Source organism: Gigantopelta aegis, chromosome 3 (assembly GCF_016097555.1).
Source record: "Gigantopelta aegis isolate Gae_Host chromosome 3, Gae_host_genome, whole genome shotgun sequence".
In the NCBI taxonomy this organism is placed as follows: domain Eukaryota; kingdom Metazoa; phylum Mollusca; class Gastropoda; order Neomphalida; family Peltospiridae; genus Gigantopelta; species Gigantopelta aegis.
Window position 1 is genome coordinate 13,378,834 of NC_054701.1, and position 19,733 is coordinate 13,398,566.

At 37.3% G+C, this 19,733-nt stretch overlaps 1 protein-coding gene across 2 annotated transcripts in view; it reads right to left on the bottom strand.

The window, feature by feature from the left end:
* Positions 1 to 19,733, bottom strand: part of LOC121367543 (dystroglycan-like) — a 130,602-nt gene that overhangs the window by 89,980 nt on the left and 20,889 nt on the right. The window contains exon 1 of one of the 2 annotated variants that reach the window (XM_041491777.1): positions 456 to 533. The exons of the other annotated variant lie outside the window; for it this stretch is intronic. The gene's annotated coding sequence lies outside the window, so the exon portion shown is untranslated. Of the gene's footprint in view, positions 1 to 455; positions 534 to 19,733 lie in introns of those variants that run through there. 2 annotated transcript variants of the gene reach the window in all.

Genomic DNA, 19,733 nt, shown 5'->3' on the forward strand with positions numbered 1-19,733 from the left:
TTCTTGATACATACATTGTACATGTATGGGTTGTTGTTGTATTTGTATATTAACTTTAAAATTAATTTTTGTACATGTAAGAACTACAAAAGAATCAATACCTTGCTTTGCTGAATATATCTGAAGAATACGGTTTAAAAACAATTATTTGGATTTTTGTTTTAAAAGCACCCATTACATGCTTACTGCAAACTTAAAATGGTTTAAGTGCATTAATTTTTAAAGTTTACACGCTAAAAAAAAACCCTAAAAACCCTTCATACCTTGCTTTGTTGAATATATCTGTGTGAGGAACACAATGTTTAAGAAACTATTACTGGACAAATTATATTTGTAAAACTTTCAGAAATAACGCTCATGACATGCTTTACAACAAACTTAAAAGTTAACACTTATGTCTAATTGCATTAAATTTAAAAGTTACGCCCTAGAAAATAAAGGGAAAAGCTGCATACCTTGCTTTGTTAGATGTATCCGTCTGTGAGGAACAGCTGTCAGGCAGGGAGTGAAGGAAAAGGCATGCAGTATTTTAGAAAACCCTTTCCTATCAGGCCATGAGTCATACACGTAGTGATACCATGATTCCCGGTTCAAGAAGAAGAAAAAAAAAAAAAGCGTTTGTGGAATATTAGCTCTAAATGGCTCTCGGTTCCACTGACAAGTTTTGATTGAAGTCCTTGTTTTGTACAATCTGCAACACAGGGCACAGTGTTAACGGTTATTGATCTTCATCGCATATCTCACCATAAATGTGTAATAACAAAGAGATTAACAGTAAAGTGGATTGCATCATTTCACTGATTACAAACAGTTCGTGTTTGTTTTTAATCTTTGGGGGAAATGTGAATGACTCATAAAAATATGAATAAAACACATGTAGTTGATTATTAATTATTCACTGAATAAACAGTGTGATGTGACCTCAAAGAACAATCAACCCTTGGAAAACATGCACGAAATTTAAAATAAAAGAAAAAAGTAAATCATACATGTATTTAAGCTAGTTTTTATATTTTATAATATTTGGTTGAATTATCTTTTTAAAAACGTTAATTAGTTACATGAACCAACACACAGAATATTACATATATCCTAAAACAAAGTATAAATCCAATTTTATATATATGTATCTTTCAGTGATGTTCCAGTGATCGATGATAATAAAACATTGATCGGTTGAGATCTACCGATGTGATGATCAATAATGAAAGTTGATAGTTAACTGTTGCTGAAAATAGTAACTGTAATTGATGTTCCAGTGATCGATGATAATAAAACATTGATCGGTTGAGATCTACCGATGTGATGATCCAATTTTATATATATGTATCTTTCAGTGATGTTCCAGTGATCGATGATAATAAAACATTGATCGGTTGAGATCTACCGATGTGATGATCCAATTTTATATATATGTATCTTTCAGTGATGTTCCAGTGATCGATGGTAATAAAACATTGATCGGTTGAGATCTACCGATGTGATGATCCAATTTTATATATATGTATCTTTCAGTGATGTTCCAGTGATCGATGGTAATAAAACATTGATCGGTTGAGATCTACCGATGTGATGATCCAATTTTATATATATGTATCTTTCAGTGATGTTCCAGTGATCGATGGTGATCGATAATAAAACATTGATCGGTTGAGATCTACCGATGTGATGATCCAATTTTATATATATGTATCTTTCAGTGATGTTCCAGTGATCGATGATAATAAAACATTGATCGGTTGAGATCTACCGATGTGATGATCAATAATTAAAGTTGATAGTTAACTGTTGCTGAAAATAGTAACTGTAATTGATGTTCCAGTGATCGATGATAATAAAACATTGATCGGTTGAGATCTACCGATGTGATGATCAATAATGAAAGTTGATAGTTAACTGTTGCTGAAAATAGTAACTGTAATTGATGTTCCAGTGATCGATGATAATAAAACATTGATCGGTTGAGATCTACCGATGTGATGATCAATAATGAAAGTTGATAGTTAACTGTTGCTGAAAATAGTAACTGTAATTGATGTTCCAGTGATCGATGATAATAAAACATTGATCGGTTGAGATCTACCGATGTGATGATCAATAATGAAAGTTGATAGTTAACTGTTGCTGAAAATAGTAACTGTAATTGATGTTCCAGTGATCGATGATAATAAAACATTGATCGGTTGAGATCTACCGATGTGATGATCAATAATGAAAGTTGATAGTTAACTGTTGCTGAAAATAGTAACTGTAATTGATGTTCCAGTGATCGATGATAATAAAACATTGATCGGTTGAGATCTACCGATGTGATGATCAATAATGAAAGTTGATAGTTAACTGTTGCTGAAAATAGTAACTGTAATTGATGTTCCAGTGATCGATGATAATAAAACATTGATCGGTTGAGATCTACCGATGTGATGATCAATAATGAAAGTTGATAGTTAACTGTTGCTGAAAATAGTAACTGTAATTGATGTTCCAGTGATCGATGGTAATAAAACATTGATCGGTTGAGATCTACCGATGTGATGATCAATAATGAAAGTTGATAGTTAACTGTTGCTGAAAATAGTAACTGTAATGGTTCCTGCACTTTAGATGATGGAGCTGATGTAAATATGTTTGGTTTGTGTTTGCTTTCATTTAAGGATTGTCTATTAAAAAAATATTCTTTTATGTTCATCGGACTATGAGCAAAAAACATCAACCACAAATTGGTGAATTGGTGAAGCCGTTATCACATAAGTTTGTGGATGATTTTTTTTGTTGATACCCAGATGAACGTAAAACAAATAACAGACAATATTTATAATTAAATTTGAAACATACTTACTAATATAATTAACAGTTCATATATTATTTTGAATTAGTTTTTGGTTAAAACAATAATGCTCAGTAAGTCAAATTACCAATTAAGAATTGAAAAATTGACAATGGGTAATAAAGAGAATAACCAACTCGCTACGAGGAATTACGAATTATCTGTCCCGCGTGAATGAATGCTGTAAATCCGAGCCTTTATTCTCTTTATTACCCATTGTTAATTTTTACTGATTTTTAATGTAAGTCTACAACAAAGCCATCAGCCATTATGTCATATAATCTTACACGCATTACATGACGTAATGTAAGTGACATAATGTAAGTGAATCGAAACATTATATGAATGAAAGTGAAGTTCCGCCCATGGCAAGCAACCAACCAAACATCGTGATTTTTAAGCCAGCCAATCAGTGACTGTAGAAGCAATCTGCACACTGTGCAGAGATCGAAAAAATATTACCCCGTATATTTGAGCCCATATGGGTAATACATAAATAAATAAATATATATATATCATATAATATCTTACATTTTCAGTGCAATCAAAGTATGTGATATTTTTCAGATCACATACTTTAAGAAGTTGATAACTTTGCAAATTAGATGTAAATTAGTCGAGGCACTAGATTTATTGACATTTAAGCAAACGTACTTGGGTGACACTCCATGACTGACGTATGCATTCAGTCATCAAATAAAAACATTTCAATGGCAATTTGACACTGAAAGCTGTCCAGCGTTCGGAAAACAAAAAACATTAGGCATAACTTTATTTTGATGCAAGGACATCCAAAATGACGTCATTCGAGTTTGACATCATTTCCATTCAAAAATACACCGCAACACATATTCTTACATCATTTGAATATTTAGCAATGGCGGACTGGAATTAAAGTTGCGTGTACAGTTTACAAAAACACATTGTATTAATCTTGAGCTCACATAATACAATTTTATTCCTAATATATGATATTGATGATATCGAAAAACACTCTGGTAATAACCTCTATATATATATATATATATATATATATATATATATATATATACACATGAAGATATAAGATATTAAATATTTATTAAACATAAAATTTATCCCAGTAAACATGACAATATGTGCTTGGTGTTTATAATTCAATTTATCTTTTTGACATTGATACAAGTCTAACCGATTGTGCAATCGAAAGTTGATGGGCTAGTGTAAAGCGATTATAACCAATAATATAAGCATTGATCGATGATGAAATCCCAACTGATTCCCAACACTAGCCAGTATCTGTTACAGGAAACTTTCAAACGTGACAAAGGAAGGATGGAAATGGTTTATTTAACGACACACTCAACACATTTTATTTACGTTTATATGGCGTCAGACATACAGCTAAGGACCACACAGATATAGAGAGAGGAAACCCGCTGTCACCACTTAATGGGCTACTCTTTTTGAGCAGCAAGGGATCTTTTATATGCACCATCCCACAGACATGGTGTACTGGCTGGAATGAGAAATAGCCCAATGGGTCATCGACAGGGATCGATCCTAGACCAACCACGCATCAAGCGAACACTTTACCACTGGATTACGTCCCACCCTGATGATCAATAATGAAAGTTGATAGTTAACTGTTGCTGAAAATATTAACTGTAATTTTTCCTGCAGTAGATGATGGAACTGATGTAAATATGTTTGGTTTGGTCTTTTGTTTTCATATATACATGAAAATAAAAGAGATTAAATAGTCATTAAACATAAAATTTATCCTGGTGAACATGACAATATCTGCATGGTGCTTATAATTCAATTTATCTTTTTGACGTTGATATAATTCTAACCAATTGCAATCAAAAGTTGATGGGCTGGTGTAAAGCGATTATAACCAATAATATAAGCATTGATCAATGATGAAATCCCAACTGATTCCCAACACTAGCCAGTATCTGTTACAGGAAACTTTCAAACGTGACGAAGTGATCAGATTTGTTAACTGTGCTAACTGAGCAATCAACTGTTGACACGAACACGTCAAAACTCTTACACAGAATGTGTGATAGAAAATCAATCAACGCGGTGATGAACAGTCAAACCAAGTCAGTTTCTAATCAGTAGTAGTCAACAGGCTAATAGTATATTGGTGATTTCGCCACTTCCAGTATAATACGCACCTCAACACTTGGCCATGCTGTGTTTACAGCACAAATATGCAGTTGCCTGGCAAACAAGACATTAAAAAGATGCTTCTTGGCATGATTTCAACTCATTCAATCAAAACTGAAGTTGCACAACCACGGAATGTGTGGCCAACAAGGTCAGTTATGAAACATAAATGTGTGAAATGACAGCCATTGCACAGAACCAAAACAAACACTAATATTCCATAACATAGACAATATTTGCCAAACTGTCCAGTGCAAAGAAAAATTTATGAAATATTTAATATACTAATCACAACAAATTAAGGGCCAGTATTAAATGTTACCTTATTCTTCTAAAAATTAAACAAAAACTCAGGGGTAGTGATAGGTAATGGAAAGTAGGTTACAGACTTGAATAAAGCATTTCAGATTGCATGTACATGAGCATGATACTCACAGCTTGTTGGATGCCGGCAGAAAGCATGTGGCAAACATGAAATTCCTTTTTCATATTATCACTTTTCAAGTTGGATTAGGGTTGGGATGGTATAAATGTCTTTGCAATCTGACTTTGGATAATCATGCCACTAAAACTTGAAACTGAACATTCTGGAGTGTCATCGAGCCCTGCCATGTCTGAATGAAATCATAGCCATGAAACAAGTAGAAAGATGCCTGCAAGTGAGCCGTTTCCATACCACTGGCACAGAGAATGGGCTATTCCTCTCAGACGCAATGTCCATGTGTCCATCAACTTTTTGTGATTAGTATATACATGTATTTAAAGGGATATTTCATGACTCACTTTTCTCTTTCTTTTTTTTTCTTTCTTTTTTTTGGGGGGGGGGGGGGGGGGGTCGCCAATAATTAAAAACATTGCTGCACCAACAGAGAAAACTTATTAGAGTAGGTTCATGCTCTTCTCTTGAAGGAAAGATCTGTCTTTGTGCCCTTCCGACTTTTTGGCCCTAATGTTTTTGTTATTAAAGCATAGGCAACACCTGCCATACCCCCCAAAATTAAAATTCAACCCCTGCACAGTTTAAACTGTCGAGGTAGTTACGATACTTGGTGGAGACAATGAAAAACGACAATGAAAAATGACAAAGAAAGAAAAGGAATGTTTGTTTAATGATACAAAAAGGAAAGGAATGAATGTTTTGTTTAACAACGCATTCAACACATTTGAATTACAGTTATATGACGTTGGACATATGGTCAATGACCACACAGATACTATGAGTTACTCTTTCCAATTAGCAACAAGGGATTTTTTTATATGCAGTATCCTAATGACAAGATTGTACATACCATGGTGTGGGTTACACCAGTTGTGGAGCACTGGCTGCAACCAGGAACAGCCCAACTGGCCCACTGATGGGAATCAATCCTAGATTGACCGCACATCAAGCGAGCGCTTTACCACTGGGCCGTTTAATGACACCTCAGCATATTTTCCACTACAGCTATTTGGTGTCTAATGTGGTCATTTGTTTGTTGATAGCGAGAGGAATGCTCTACAGCCGCCACAACTGGTATGTCAAAGGTATGTGCTATCCTGTATATGAGATGGTGCATATAAAAGATCCCTTGCTTCTGATGAAAAAATGTCATCCCATTCCATTCATTCATTTCATTTACAGTTATTTCCAAGCTTACATCCAATTAAGGTTCAGGCACACTGTCCTGGGCACACACCTCAGCTGTCTGGACTGTCTGTCCAGGACAGAGGGTTAGTGGTTAGTAGTAAAAGCGTTGGTGTAGTGGTCTTACACGGAGACATTAAAACTTGATCTGGGTGGGAACCAGTACCATGAAGGTGAACCCAGCACCTACCAGTCTTAAGTCTGTTGGGGGTGGAGGAAGGGACGTGTTGTACCTCACGTCATGCACAGTCGGTCTGGGATCGGTCCACATCGGTGGCCCCACTGGGCTATTTCTCGCTCCAGCCAGTGCACCATGACTGGTACATCAAAGGCTATCCTGTCTATGGGATGGTGTATATAAAAGATCCCTTGCTACTAATAGAAATATGTAGCAGGTTTCCTCTCTAAGATTATATGTAAAAATTGCCAAATGTTTGACATCCAACAGCCGATGATTAATAAATCAATGTGCTTTATGGGCGTCATTAAACAAAACGCATGCCTTAACCACTACACCACCAAGGCCAGTAATCTTATTCCATTGGTTACATTTCTCATTCTAGTCAGTGCACCACGACTGGCTATCGAAAAGAGTAGCTCATGAAGTGGTGACAGCGGGTTTCCTCCCTCAATATCTGTGTGGTCCTTAACCATATGTCCGATACCATATAACCATAAATAAAATGTGTCGAGTGTGTCATTAAATAAGCCATTTCCTTCCTTCCTTCCATTGGTTACATTCCACAACCAATCACCAAGAATAATGCTGTTAATAAGATCTTGTCAAGAGACTATTATGATAGCAAACTGCACACATGAAACAGATGCCTTGTTCACAATCAAAATCAATATTTTAAAAATATCTACACAAACTCCTCTCACCGAAACAAAATATCCATATTTCTGCCTTAATAAATTTTTACATTTCCGTTTCAACAAAGCTAGATCAAATATAATTTGACAATTTCAATAATAATTAAATTAACAAATGTAACTTGATAAGATGGTATCAATGAAATTAGTGGGTTGCCATAGAAACATACAAATTGGTGTCGGATGTGACACACGAAAAGTACAAAAGAATTTTTGAGGGGATAAAGAATTGAAAAGGCTCCAAGGGAGAAATGGGGGTGTCACATGACCTGCTTTGTAGTAGCCTAATTAGAAACTAATTCATTGTATTCAGGTAGGTTCAGGTCAAGATGGGAAATTAATGTACAAATAACATCCACACGTGCAACTCCTCTGATATTTGAGAACAGTGGAACATCCAGAGAGGAGTCCTTGCAACACAGATTTCTCTGATTTTATAGAAATTGTAGAATTCACAAAATGGTATTACCTACCCAGGTTCGTGCCTTTGAAACAAATTCTACAGACCTCGCTGTTTAAGAGGAGTTAAAATGCATCCCTCTGGCTGCCATCATTTCTCTGAGACTAGTTCAAGGACAGTCATTTTAGCTTTACTTATAGCAGGTGATTAAAATAAAAGTACTACAAAAGGATTAAATATCAATGGCAATATTTTAAACGGCTCTCCATAATTGTAGTTAATTACTCCCCATAACTTTTTCTATATTATGCATGTTTCCCACACACACCTTTTTTCACTATATTAACCAATACTTAACCCATTATTTTCCTGTTGGTCAAGTGTACTGTTCTTGTGTGCATATAATCTGTGACATGCAGTACCTATGTACATACATATTAAGAAAAGGATGACTGGTGCAACAAAGCACATCCTTTCATTTGAAAGTAGGGTAGGACCAACCAGTACACCACGACTAGTATATTAAAGGCTGTGGTATGAGCTATCTTGTCTGTGGGATGGTGCATATAAAAGATCCCTTGCAACTTGTGAAAAAATGTAGTGGGTTTCCCATATAAGACCGTCAGTTACCAAATGTTGATTAACCAATATGCTCTAGTGGTGTTGTTAAACAAAACAAACCTCTAATGGAAAAATGTTATCAGGTTTCCTCTCTAAGACTGCAAATAAAAATTCCCAAATGTCTGACATCCAGTAGCCGATGATTAATAAATTAATGTGCTCAAGTGGTGTTGTTAAACAAAAGAACCTTTCAACTTTCATTTGGAAGCATAAAACAAGGTATTTTCATGACGATTTCCAGTATAAAATGAGTAATATATCATGGTCATGAAATTTATTATGCAAATATGAAGAAAAAATAATATATTAAAAGCCATAGCATTTTATAGTCTCATAAAATCTGTCACTTCATAGGTTATTGGGTGCACAATTTCAGAAAATCTTGTAAATTATGGATGACAGCCTGATTTCTAACATCTTTCAGCAAAACTTGCATGTCACAGCCCACACAGTTACCTTGCAGACAAGATGTACAGCTAGGATCTTCGTAATGTTAATCAGCTGGATATACGTCTGCTAATGAAGCAAGCTGTCAATGTCAAGGTCGTGTTCTGCAGGTCCTAATGGTTGTCAACAAGGCAGCATCACTAACGAGAGGCTAACGAGGTCTCGCAACATCAAAGCAAAGACACCTTGCTGTAATGATATCTCATCATGTTGTTTAATGGGAGGTTTTTAAATGGTCAGACAGGATAATTGTGGCACTTAATTGTCTAGATTGTGAGAAAACAAAACCTGCTGTTCCTATATATAAACTACTCTTTAAGCAATTATTTCCATGTGCTTGATTTTTAGCAACTGGAAGTGCATAACACATAAAATGGATGCATCAAAAAATCTGTTCTGTGATTAACAATAGCAGTGTCTCCATTTTAGCAGTAGCTAAAAATGTGCCTGTGTGACCTGGACAGGTGCTTGAATGTTAAACTTTTTAAAAATGTAATAAAAAAAACAACCCTTTTTTTACATACATTGTGAAGAACATCCAAATGTAAATGTGAAACTTTAATGTTGAGCTAAATGCAAAATGTTGGGGAAAAGAAAGCCTTAATTTTTTTTTCTCTTCTTCCAGATATGTTGATGTCATGTACATAAAGGTCAATAAATGGTTTATTTAATTTGTGAATGCCATTAATGTTGGAGACTCCATTGGTGCCCAAAGGAGGCAAATTACTATAGTTTTTTTTTTACTTTGTACAGGCAAGGCAAAACTCCAATGGGTCCATTGGAGTAGGTGGAGTGATCTAACCATGAGTAGGACCAATACACTCATCCATTCCACCTCTGGTGAAAGCCTTAACCAACTGTTTACATCCCTTCAAAATGTAGGAGGAACAAATGAATACACATAGTGAAATGCCATAAAACAAGAGTATTCACGATATCATTATCAAAAACAGAATTCCTTCACATTCAAAGATTCATCTCAATTCTGTCTTTTAGAACATCTTTTATGTTTTAAAGCCCACCTTTAAAAGCAGAACCCATTTAATCAGATGAGTGATCCAATTATTCAAATTCACATGGCTCTTAAATGTCAATTTAATCTGTCAAGACTAAAAATCACAACTTCAAAGACTTTCAGACGGTCATAACTATTGATGCCAGTGGCGCCAGGCTGATGAGAACATTCAAAGACGGATCTTCTTTGGCGTCTACAGTGTCTGATGAACGCTCCAATCACTTTAATGCTTACTTACAATAAAAAATTAATATCAATCAATGGAAATCAAGACTGAAATTTTTTTAAATGTCTGTTCGAAAGTGATCATATTTCAGCCATTTGATGGGAAAGGATAAATGGGAAAGGACTTTTGAAAGAAAACAAATTATACATCAACGACCCTAAAAATAAAAGCACATCCTTAAAACAAAAAAGGTCACTTTTTAAATGTTTTTGGAAGGGTCTTCTGTCCAAGATCAGACCACTAGCCATGTCAGAAATAAGACCAGACATAAATGTGCTCGAACCTCTTGTGTTATAAGGGCATGTTAATAGAGTTCCATGTCAACTTCTAGAAGGGCAACTGTACAAGTACAAGGTGTGGCCCTGGCTGCTAATTAAAACAAATAGTTGATGTGGCAGCAGCAGGTTTCTTCTCTCACTCTAGATCAAGTGTCACAATGACACATTACACATTCTCACATTAAACATGTATTCTAAGAATAATGATAAAGCAATACATGTCCCTTACCATATGCAGGCCCAACAAATTTTCATTTCTATGAAGCTTAAGGGCCATAAATGTCAAAAATTTATGTCAAATGTCTCTTGTCAAAAATGTGTAAATCCCCATAAAAGTCAACCTAGTTCCATGAAGTGATCATAGTGCTAAGATCATCTTAATGTATAACTACCTCACACTTACAAATGCTTCGTAGAATAGAAAAATCTATACACATAATTTTAGCTCAATATACAAGAGAAATTGCAAAAATGTCAGGAGAACTATATATGGGACAGATGGATGGATGGACAGACAAAGATAAAACTTTAGTCCCCTTCAGTTTGACCAGTAGAGGACTAATTAAGAGTGAACATACCTGAACATACCTGTAGTCCCTGCAGGGTTGTTCCAGAATTGAGCATGGAGGAGGCTACTTTTTAAATACCCACCATCCATTAATGTGCCTCCCTGAATGTAACTCCCCCATATGAACAATTCTTTAACAGCCCTCAAAAAATCTTTTTGCAGCTCCCATACCCCTTAATCATTTTAAGATTAGATCTAAGCCCATACAGCTACACTACATACTGAACCGTGGATCACACAAGATAAAGCCTGGATATGAGAGCGACATTTAGCCCAGATTACAGGGGCTTCCAGAGGTCAAGAGAATTAGGGGCATTAGCTAGGACGCTGTGAAACACAGTTTAGGGTTCTCAAAGAGCTGGTACAATTGTCAACACTAATATGACCCCAAAATCAAACTCAAATCATGACAAGACCATAAAGAGGACCACTTATATTCTCTAATTATATATATTTCTATAAACGAAAAGACATGTGATGAATTTTATGTGTTAGTCAGTTTTCACTGTTATAATTTCGTATTTAATTTTGACTTGATTAGTCACATATTGTATATTTTCAATGTATATATTCATATAGTAATTGTGGGATAATTCCAGGGGTATTTACTGTCTTCGTTATGAGCAAAACCAAAGCAAGCTGAAATGGTGCTAGGCAAGAAATCATATGAAGTTTCAAATAAAATTTATTAAATTATTTTACCGCAAGGCAACCAATTTGCTGTTCTCTAAAAAGTTTCCTTTTAAATTCTACAAATCCAAAGGTTATGTGGCAGCCATCATCATTATTTTATGGCCATTAGGTCTACTATATTTTTTCCTCTACACATTATGGTTTACCAGATCTTGCTGTGAACAAAATAGTGGGAGCTAGAAGAGATTAATTGCTCTCCTAAACCGGCCTCGGTGGCGTCGTGGCAGGCCATCGGTCTACAGGCTGGTAGGTACTGGGTTCGGATCCCAGTCGAGGCATGGGATTTTTAATCCAGATACCGACTCCAAACCCTGAGTGAGTGCTCCGCAAGGCTCAATGGGTAGGTGTAAACCACTTGCACCGACCAGTGATCCATAACTGGTTCAACAAAGGCCATGGTTTGTGCTATCCTGCCTGTGGGAAGCGCAAATAAAAGATCCCTTGCTGCCTGTCGTAAAAAAGAGTAGCCTATGTGGCGACAGCGGGTTTCCTCTAAAAACAGTGTCAGAACGACCATATGTTTGACGTCCAATAGCCGATGATAAGATTAAAAATCAATGTGCTCTAGTGGCGTCGTTAAATAAAACAAACTTTACTTTTTTTTTTGCTCTCCTAACTTGTGTAAGGGGAGTCATTTAAGATATTGAGCATTAATATTTTCCCTTTTGGAATACTTCTTTTTTTTAAATTCAGAAAGTGGGGGGGGGGGGGGGGGTAAAGATGAACAATGACTCTCCTTGAACTAAATAAACTAAATTAAATAAGAAATTCATATATCAGATATACAATAGATAAACACACTTCAAAATATACACAAACAACAAAACATTCTGTTAAAAAAACAAAACAAAAAACAAAACAAATAAAAAGTAACTGAAACTGAATGCAGGTCTACAGTTGTTGGTGATGCTGTAATTAATCACTGCTTAGACAGAATAAACAAAGGCCTGGCGACCAACATGGACCGGACATGCATTAAACATGTCTCATACATGTAGCTCACTGAAAAAGCACAGCAGCCAACTCAATCACGCAACAACATACAACATCAATGGTGGCAAACAGAATTTCTCACAAGTGTTGTCGGTATAATTGAAAATATTGATTAAATGTTAAAACATTGTCACATTTTGCCAAGGCGAGCTGTAACCAAACTCTATAAACATATTGGTTAAATCAGGAAGAAAGCAGTAACACAGAGAGAGAGAGAGAGAGAGAGAGAGAGAGAGAGAGAGAGAGAGAGAGAGAGAGAGAGAGAGAGAGAGAGAGAGAGAGAGAGGGAGAGGGAGAGGGAGAGAGAGAGAGAGAGTAAGACAGAGAGACAGAGAGAGACAGACAGACAGAGACAGAGAGAGAGAGAATGGTCAATAATGGTGTACAGAGCTTCAAAGATTGGTCAATTACCGCCTGCATCCCTAAGCATGGTAACCAGTCATGTGATTGATGGGAAGTTAATCACAGTTGAAATGGGTCAATTATAACACAGACACTACAGAACAAAGCCTGGGAAAACCAGCCAATTACAGTTAATCGGTCAGAACTGAATGAGAATTAAAAGGCTTTTCTGCTGGGAGATTGATGATGTGCTGATGTAATTCTTCTCTTTTTGTGCAGGATGGATTCAACGTGGAGATGTTATGTTCTTGTGCATGGCTGTTGCATGTGACAGTCACTTTCAAGCCATTCGTGGATAATCTTGATGGCAACTTTCTATCAAAATTTTCAATCATGTCATACGTATGGTGAGCATTTACAACAGAATCAATTAACCTTTGAAAAAAGAAACATTTCCCTGACCTAAGTTCAGTGTATATGTTTGTTGTTTGTTTTCCTTTTATCGCTTTTCAATAGTCTAGAAAATAAATAAATAAACAAATAAATTAACTTATAAAATAGTATTGGAAAAAAATCTCAAACAACAACATTTCTACAATCTATAAACCACTGGATTTCATTTAAATGTATAAATCTTAAAACTATAGTGTAAAATATATATTAGGAAGACCTAGCTGTTTGGTTGGCAGATGTTTCCTAAATGAAGCCTGGAGGATGACAACATAATTATATTAATGGAACAACTAGCAGCAGAACATTATGCAACAAAGATATTCAGTGTACCAGTCAACTGTCACTTGCAATGCACCAGTCTGGTATGACAGACAGTGTACCAGTCAATTGTCACTTGCAGTGGTATGACAGACAGTGTACCAGTCAACTGTCACTTGCAGTGCACCAGTCTGGAATGGCAGACAGTGTACCAGTCAACTGTCACTTGCAGTGCACCAGTCTGGTATGGCAGACAGTGTACCAGTCAACTGTCACTTGCAGTGCACCAGTCTGGTATGGCAGACAGTGTACCAGTCAACTGTCACTTGCAGTGCACCAGTCTGGTATGACAGACAGTGTACCAGTCAACTGTCACTTGCAGTGTACCAGTCTCGGATGACCGATAATGTACCAGTCAACTGTCACCTGCAGTGTACCAGTCGATTCTCACTTGCAATGTACCAGTCTGACTGACAGTGGCAGTGTACCAGTGGATTGTCACTTGCAGTGCACCAGTCAGGTATGGCAGACAGTGTACCAGTCAACTGTCACTTGCAGTGTACCAGTCTGACCGACAGTATACCAGTCAACTGTCACTTGCAGTGTACCAGTCTCGGATGACCGACAATGTACCAGTCAACTGTCACCTGCAGTGTACCAGTCGATTGTCACTTGCAATGTACCAGTCTGACTGACAGTGGCAGTGTACAAGTGGATTGTCACCTGCAGTGTACCAGTCTGACTAGTATATGACTAGGCCAAATTCAACCAGCCATTTTTCAAGCTATTTTGACTGGCTCCTGAAGTGGTCATTTGGTTTATTGTGTAGTGTAACTGAACTTGCCCCAGTTGATCATGACATGTGACAAGTCTTGGTGAGGTACAATCTCTTACCATAGTTTACACAGCTCTTGATATCTAACCCTATCAGTCTGTGATGTAACCGACACCATCAACCTGGGTCACACCCTCTGCCAGTCACCATGACAAATTCAAGTCTTACCTATCAACCAGACTTGTGCAGATTAGGCACAATGTCCTGGACACACACCACAACTATATGGACAGTGGGTTAATGTTGATTTACAGAGATGAAAAGTGATTTACCAAAAAAAAAGAAAAATTAATTATAATACTAATAATAAAAACGGGAAGTAATATTGGTGGTTGGGTACTGAGAATGGAAGGAAGGAACAAATGTTTTATTTAACAATGCACGTCAACACATTTTATTTACAGTTATATGGCATTGGACATATGGTTAAGGACTACATAGATATTGAGAGAGGAAACCCGCTGTCGCCACTTCATGGACTACTCTTTTCGATTAGCAGCAAGGGATCTTTTATATGCATCATCCCACAGACAGGATAGTACATACCATGGTATTTGTTACACCATTTGTGGAGCACTGGCTAGAAGAAGAAAGATCCCAATAGGCCCACCGACGGCAATCGATACCAGATCGATCGCACATCAGGCAAATGCTGTACCACGGAGCTACATTCCCCCCTCCTACCTGAGAATGGATGCAAAGTATTAGCTGAAACCCCAACATGTGTTTTTGATGGAGAATGTAACATGTTTTGGACAAACAGCAGAAAACACAGAAACACAATATCGACAAGTAAAAATCTGGAAACCTTTCATTTCAGTAGATATGCTTAGTGAGAGATAATTCAGAGTATAGAGGCCGCCTTATACCCGTTCACATGAGTGGAAGGCAGTACTGGGATATGAACCCAGTACCTACAAGCCACAAGTTTTATAATTAACCATTTGACTACCCAAGCTGGTTCACACATCTAAATACAAGCCTCCGAGAATAAACAATATGCATTACCTATTTACTGTTATGCAAAAATGAAGTTAAGTAGCCCACTGCCTTTTTTTTCTCCATAACTCGTTAGGTCCAGACTGGCCTTGGTGGCCATCGGTCTACAGGCTGGTAGGTACTGGGTTCGGATCCCAGTCAAGGCATGGGATTCTTAATCCAGATACCGACTCCAAACCTTGAGTGAGTGTTCCGCAAGGCTCAATGGGTAGGTGTAAACCACTCGCACGGACCAGTGATCCATAATTGGTTCAACAAAGGCCATGGTTCATGCTATCCTGCCTGTGGGAAGCGCAAATAAAAGATCCCTTGCTACCTGTCATAAAAGAGTAGTCTATGTGGTGACAGCGGGTTTCTCTAAAAAAAAACAGTGTCAGAATGACCATGTTTGATGTCCAATAGCCGATGATAAGATAACAAAATCAATATGCTCTAGTGGCATTGTTAAATAAAACAAACTTTACTTTTTTTCATTACGTCCATGTAAATGATATCCTAAATTTACTACAAAAATGAAAAATAGGTTACACAAAATTAGATTTGCTTGATCGAAATAATCGTTCTCACAATTTTCAGACACCTAAAATACACATCTCACCATTCTCCAAACTATTGAGTACAAATCACAGCACAGCTCTAGAGACAGGATTAATTCAAGTGAAACCATGTAATACCTAACTACATCATTAACGGACAAATACAAAGAAAGTTCAGGTTACCCCTCTATTAAATAGTGATCAAGCAGCAATTACGCACATCAGACGTGACCATTCCATAATACACCTTCAATACTGCATTGTCCACAAGTCAGCTCTTATGCAACACCACACCGTAAACACCCAACCATAACCATCAGTCAGATACAGGGAATAATAATAAAATCAAGCTCAATCACACCACCTGGGAGACTCAGTTGAAGATACAGACGTAGGAATACCAGCCTACATGTAGGTGGTGTCGTGGTTAAACCATCAGACATAAGACTGGTAGGTACAGGGTTCGCAGCTTGATACTGGCTCCCACCCAGAGTGAGTTTTAATGACTCAGAGGGTAAGTGTAAGACCACTACACCCCTCTTTCTCACTAACCACTAACGACTAACTAACCCACTGTCCTGGACAGACAGCCCAGATAGCTGATATGTGTGCCCAGGACAGCGTGCTTGAACCGTAATTGGATTCTTAGGAACTGTGGAGTCAGGCACCAGACTTAAGTGCATATGGTCAAACTAAGTTAAAGTTTTGTTTTACTCAATAACACTACTACTTCTCTTCTTCTTTAAAAACATGTTCGTGCTTATATTCAATTAAGGTTCCAGGACCCAATTTCACAAAACATCGTAAGCCTAGTTTTGCATGTAAATGTAAATCGACAACTAAACCACAATTTTTATTACTATTGTAGTTCAACAAATATAGTTAGAAGAACACATATTTCATTTTCTTTTGTCTTTAAAATACTCCAGCTCCCGTAATGATATAATTTTCTGTGTGAAATTGATGTCAAACACATGTAAACGCACGACCGGTAAACTAGCAGAAGTAAACTTACGATGTTTAGTGAAATGGACCCCAGGACAGTGGATTAGTGGCTAGTTGTTAGTGATAGACAAGATGGTGTAGTGGTCATACACCTACCCATTGAGTCATCAAAACTTGCTCTGGATGTGGCCAGTACTGGGATATGAACGGAGTACCTATCAGTATCAGCATTGAATCTGATGACTTACACCAAGGCTGGTATGACACTGCCAAAGCACACTGATTGGCAATTGGATGTTAAACATGTAATCATGTGACCAATCAGGAACATAATTGACACTTGATTTGACCTGTAGAGACCGAGGCCATACATGTGAATGTTTCCCAAAATATTTATTAAATCATGTGTATAATTTTCACGGAATCCTCAAAAGAAATCTCCAAATTTGATGCCTGAATATTGTAATTACATTTCATATTTTATTAATAAAGTTCTGAATCGTAACTTTATTTAGTTTGTCACTGGTTGGCCATTATGATGTAATTGTCTATAAATTGGTCATTGTGACACATAAGTCTTCAACGGAAACTCGATGCATACAATTACATGTAATTCCATTAGCAGCTAGGGATCTTTTATATACACTTTCCCACAGACAGGACATTGATGTGCCAGTCATGGATGGGATTGAGAATAGGTCCAGAGTAGGTTTGATCCTTCGACACAAGGACCTCAAGCAAGTGCTCTCCTGACTTAGCCAGATCCCAGGATATCACTTTATCCCTGGCCAATGGTGTCATTATACAACAAGGCTAGAATTTGGCTGGCGGCAGGCGGCAATTGCTGCTCTAAACACACAAAATGCTTTCCAATAATCTGTTTAACAAGAAGCTTTTGCTTTTCATCTTATTTCTAAAAATTGTTTCAAGTATATCCCAGAATTCTTGATTCGCATGTGCCATGCGTTTTCCGAATTTTAAAACATTACTACATTTGTACCAACATCGTGGACGTAGCCATTTTACATTGGTGTGCACACCAATAATGGAAGAATCATCTATCGATTACGGTTTTTCAAATCCGAGGTAGCTACAGCGAGTGATGCAAACATCGTGAACTATTTAGAACTATCACAGTGGTCATTCTGTTTAACATGTAGCATAAAAACTAGTCTAGCTAACGTTTAATAAAACAAGTGTGAAATGATAGCAATACCTGTGCTCTAAAACTGCTTCTCAATTTCAAACATTTGCCTCACAATTAAAATTAGAAAAAATAATTTTTGAGCCTTGTAAGGCCTTAACACAGATCTATACCGTATGTACCTCCCCACTGAGTTGTGGGTGGGAGCCGGTACTGGCATGTGAACCCAATACCTACTGGCCTTACGTCTGATGGCTTAACTAGTATGCAGACAACATCCTGCTCCATATTTCAGAGACATCAAGACCACTTGGAACAAAATCTGGTATAGCAAGAGTTCAAGCGGTTTCTCTGTTAACAAAATATGTTTGTGACAGCTAATATTTCAAAGTATTTGACTCTGAAATGGAGCCATTAGCTCAGATGTCCACTTCTGACTTTGTTGGGCAGGGTGGGATATGGAACACCTAGCGTGTTTTAATCCAGGTGAGGTATCTGGTGTGTGTCTGCATTATTTAGTTCTGGTTGTGCATGAGAGGCGGACACTAGCTGAAGATTTATGACACACTTCTGTCTTAGTGACTGGGTCCAGTTACCCATGTTCTCACACAATACCACCACTTGTTAGGTAGATCTATAGGCAGGGCTGTTCAAGTTGGTTTTGTTTAACGGACACCACTAGAGTACACAGATTTATTAATCATCGGCTAATTTGGTCATTTTGACATATAGTCTTTGAGAAGGAACCCACTACAATTTTCCATTAGTAGCAAGGGATCTTTTATGTGCACCATCCCAGAGACACTATAGCACATACCATGGCCTTTGATATATACCAGTTGTGTGCACTGGCTGGAACTAGAAATAAGAAATAGCCCAATAGGCCCACTAATGGGGATCAATCCCAGACTGACTGAGTATTAGGTCTTTACCTCTGGGCTACGTCTCGCCCCTCTCACACAATACCAACACGTGTTAGGTAGATCAATAGGCAGGGCTGTATACTGTGTGTGTGTTAGGTAGATCTACAGGCAGGGCTGTATACTGTGTGTGTGTTAGGTAGATCTACAGGCAGGGCTGTATACTGTGTGTGTGTTAGGTAGATCTACAGGCAGGGCTGTATACTGTGTGTGTGTTAGGTAGATCTACAGGCAGGGCTGTATACTGTGTGTGTGTTAGGTAGATCAATAGGCAGGGCTGTATACTGTGTGTGTGTGTTAGGTAGATCTACAGGCAGGGCTGTATACTGTGTGTGTGTTAGGTAGATCTACAGGCAGGGCTGTATACTGTATGTGTGGGTGATGATCAGACAATACCAACACGTGTTAGGTAGATCAATATGCAGGGCTGTATACTGTGTGTGTGTTAGATAGATCTATAGGCAGGGCTGTATACTGTGTGTGTGTTAGGTAGATCAATAGGCAGGGCTGTATACTGTGTGTGTGTTAGGTAGATCTACAGGCAGGGTTGTATACTGTGTGTGTGTTAGGTAGATCTAC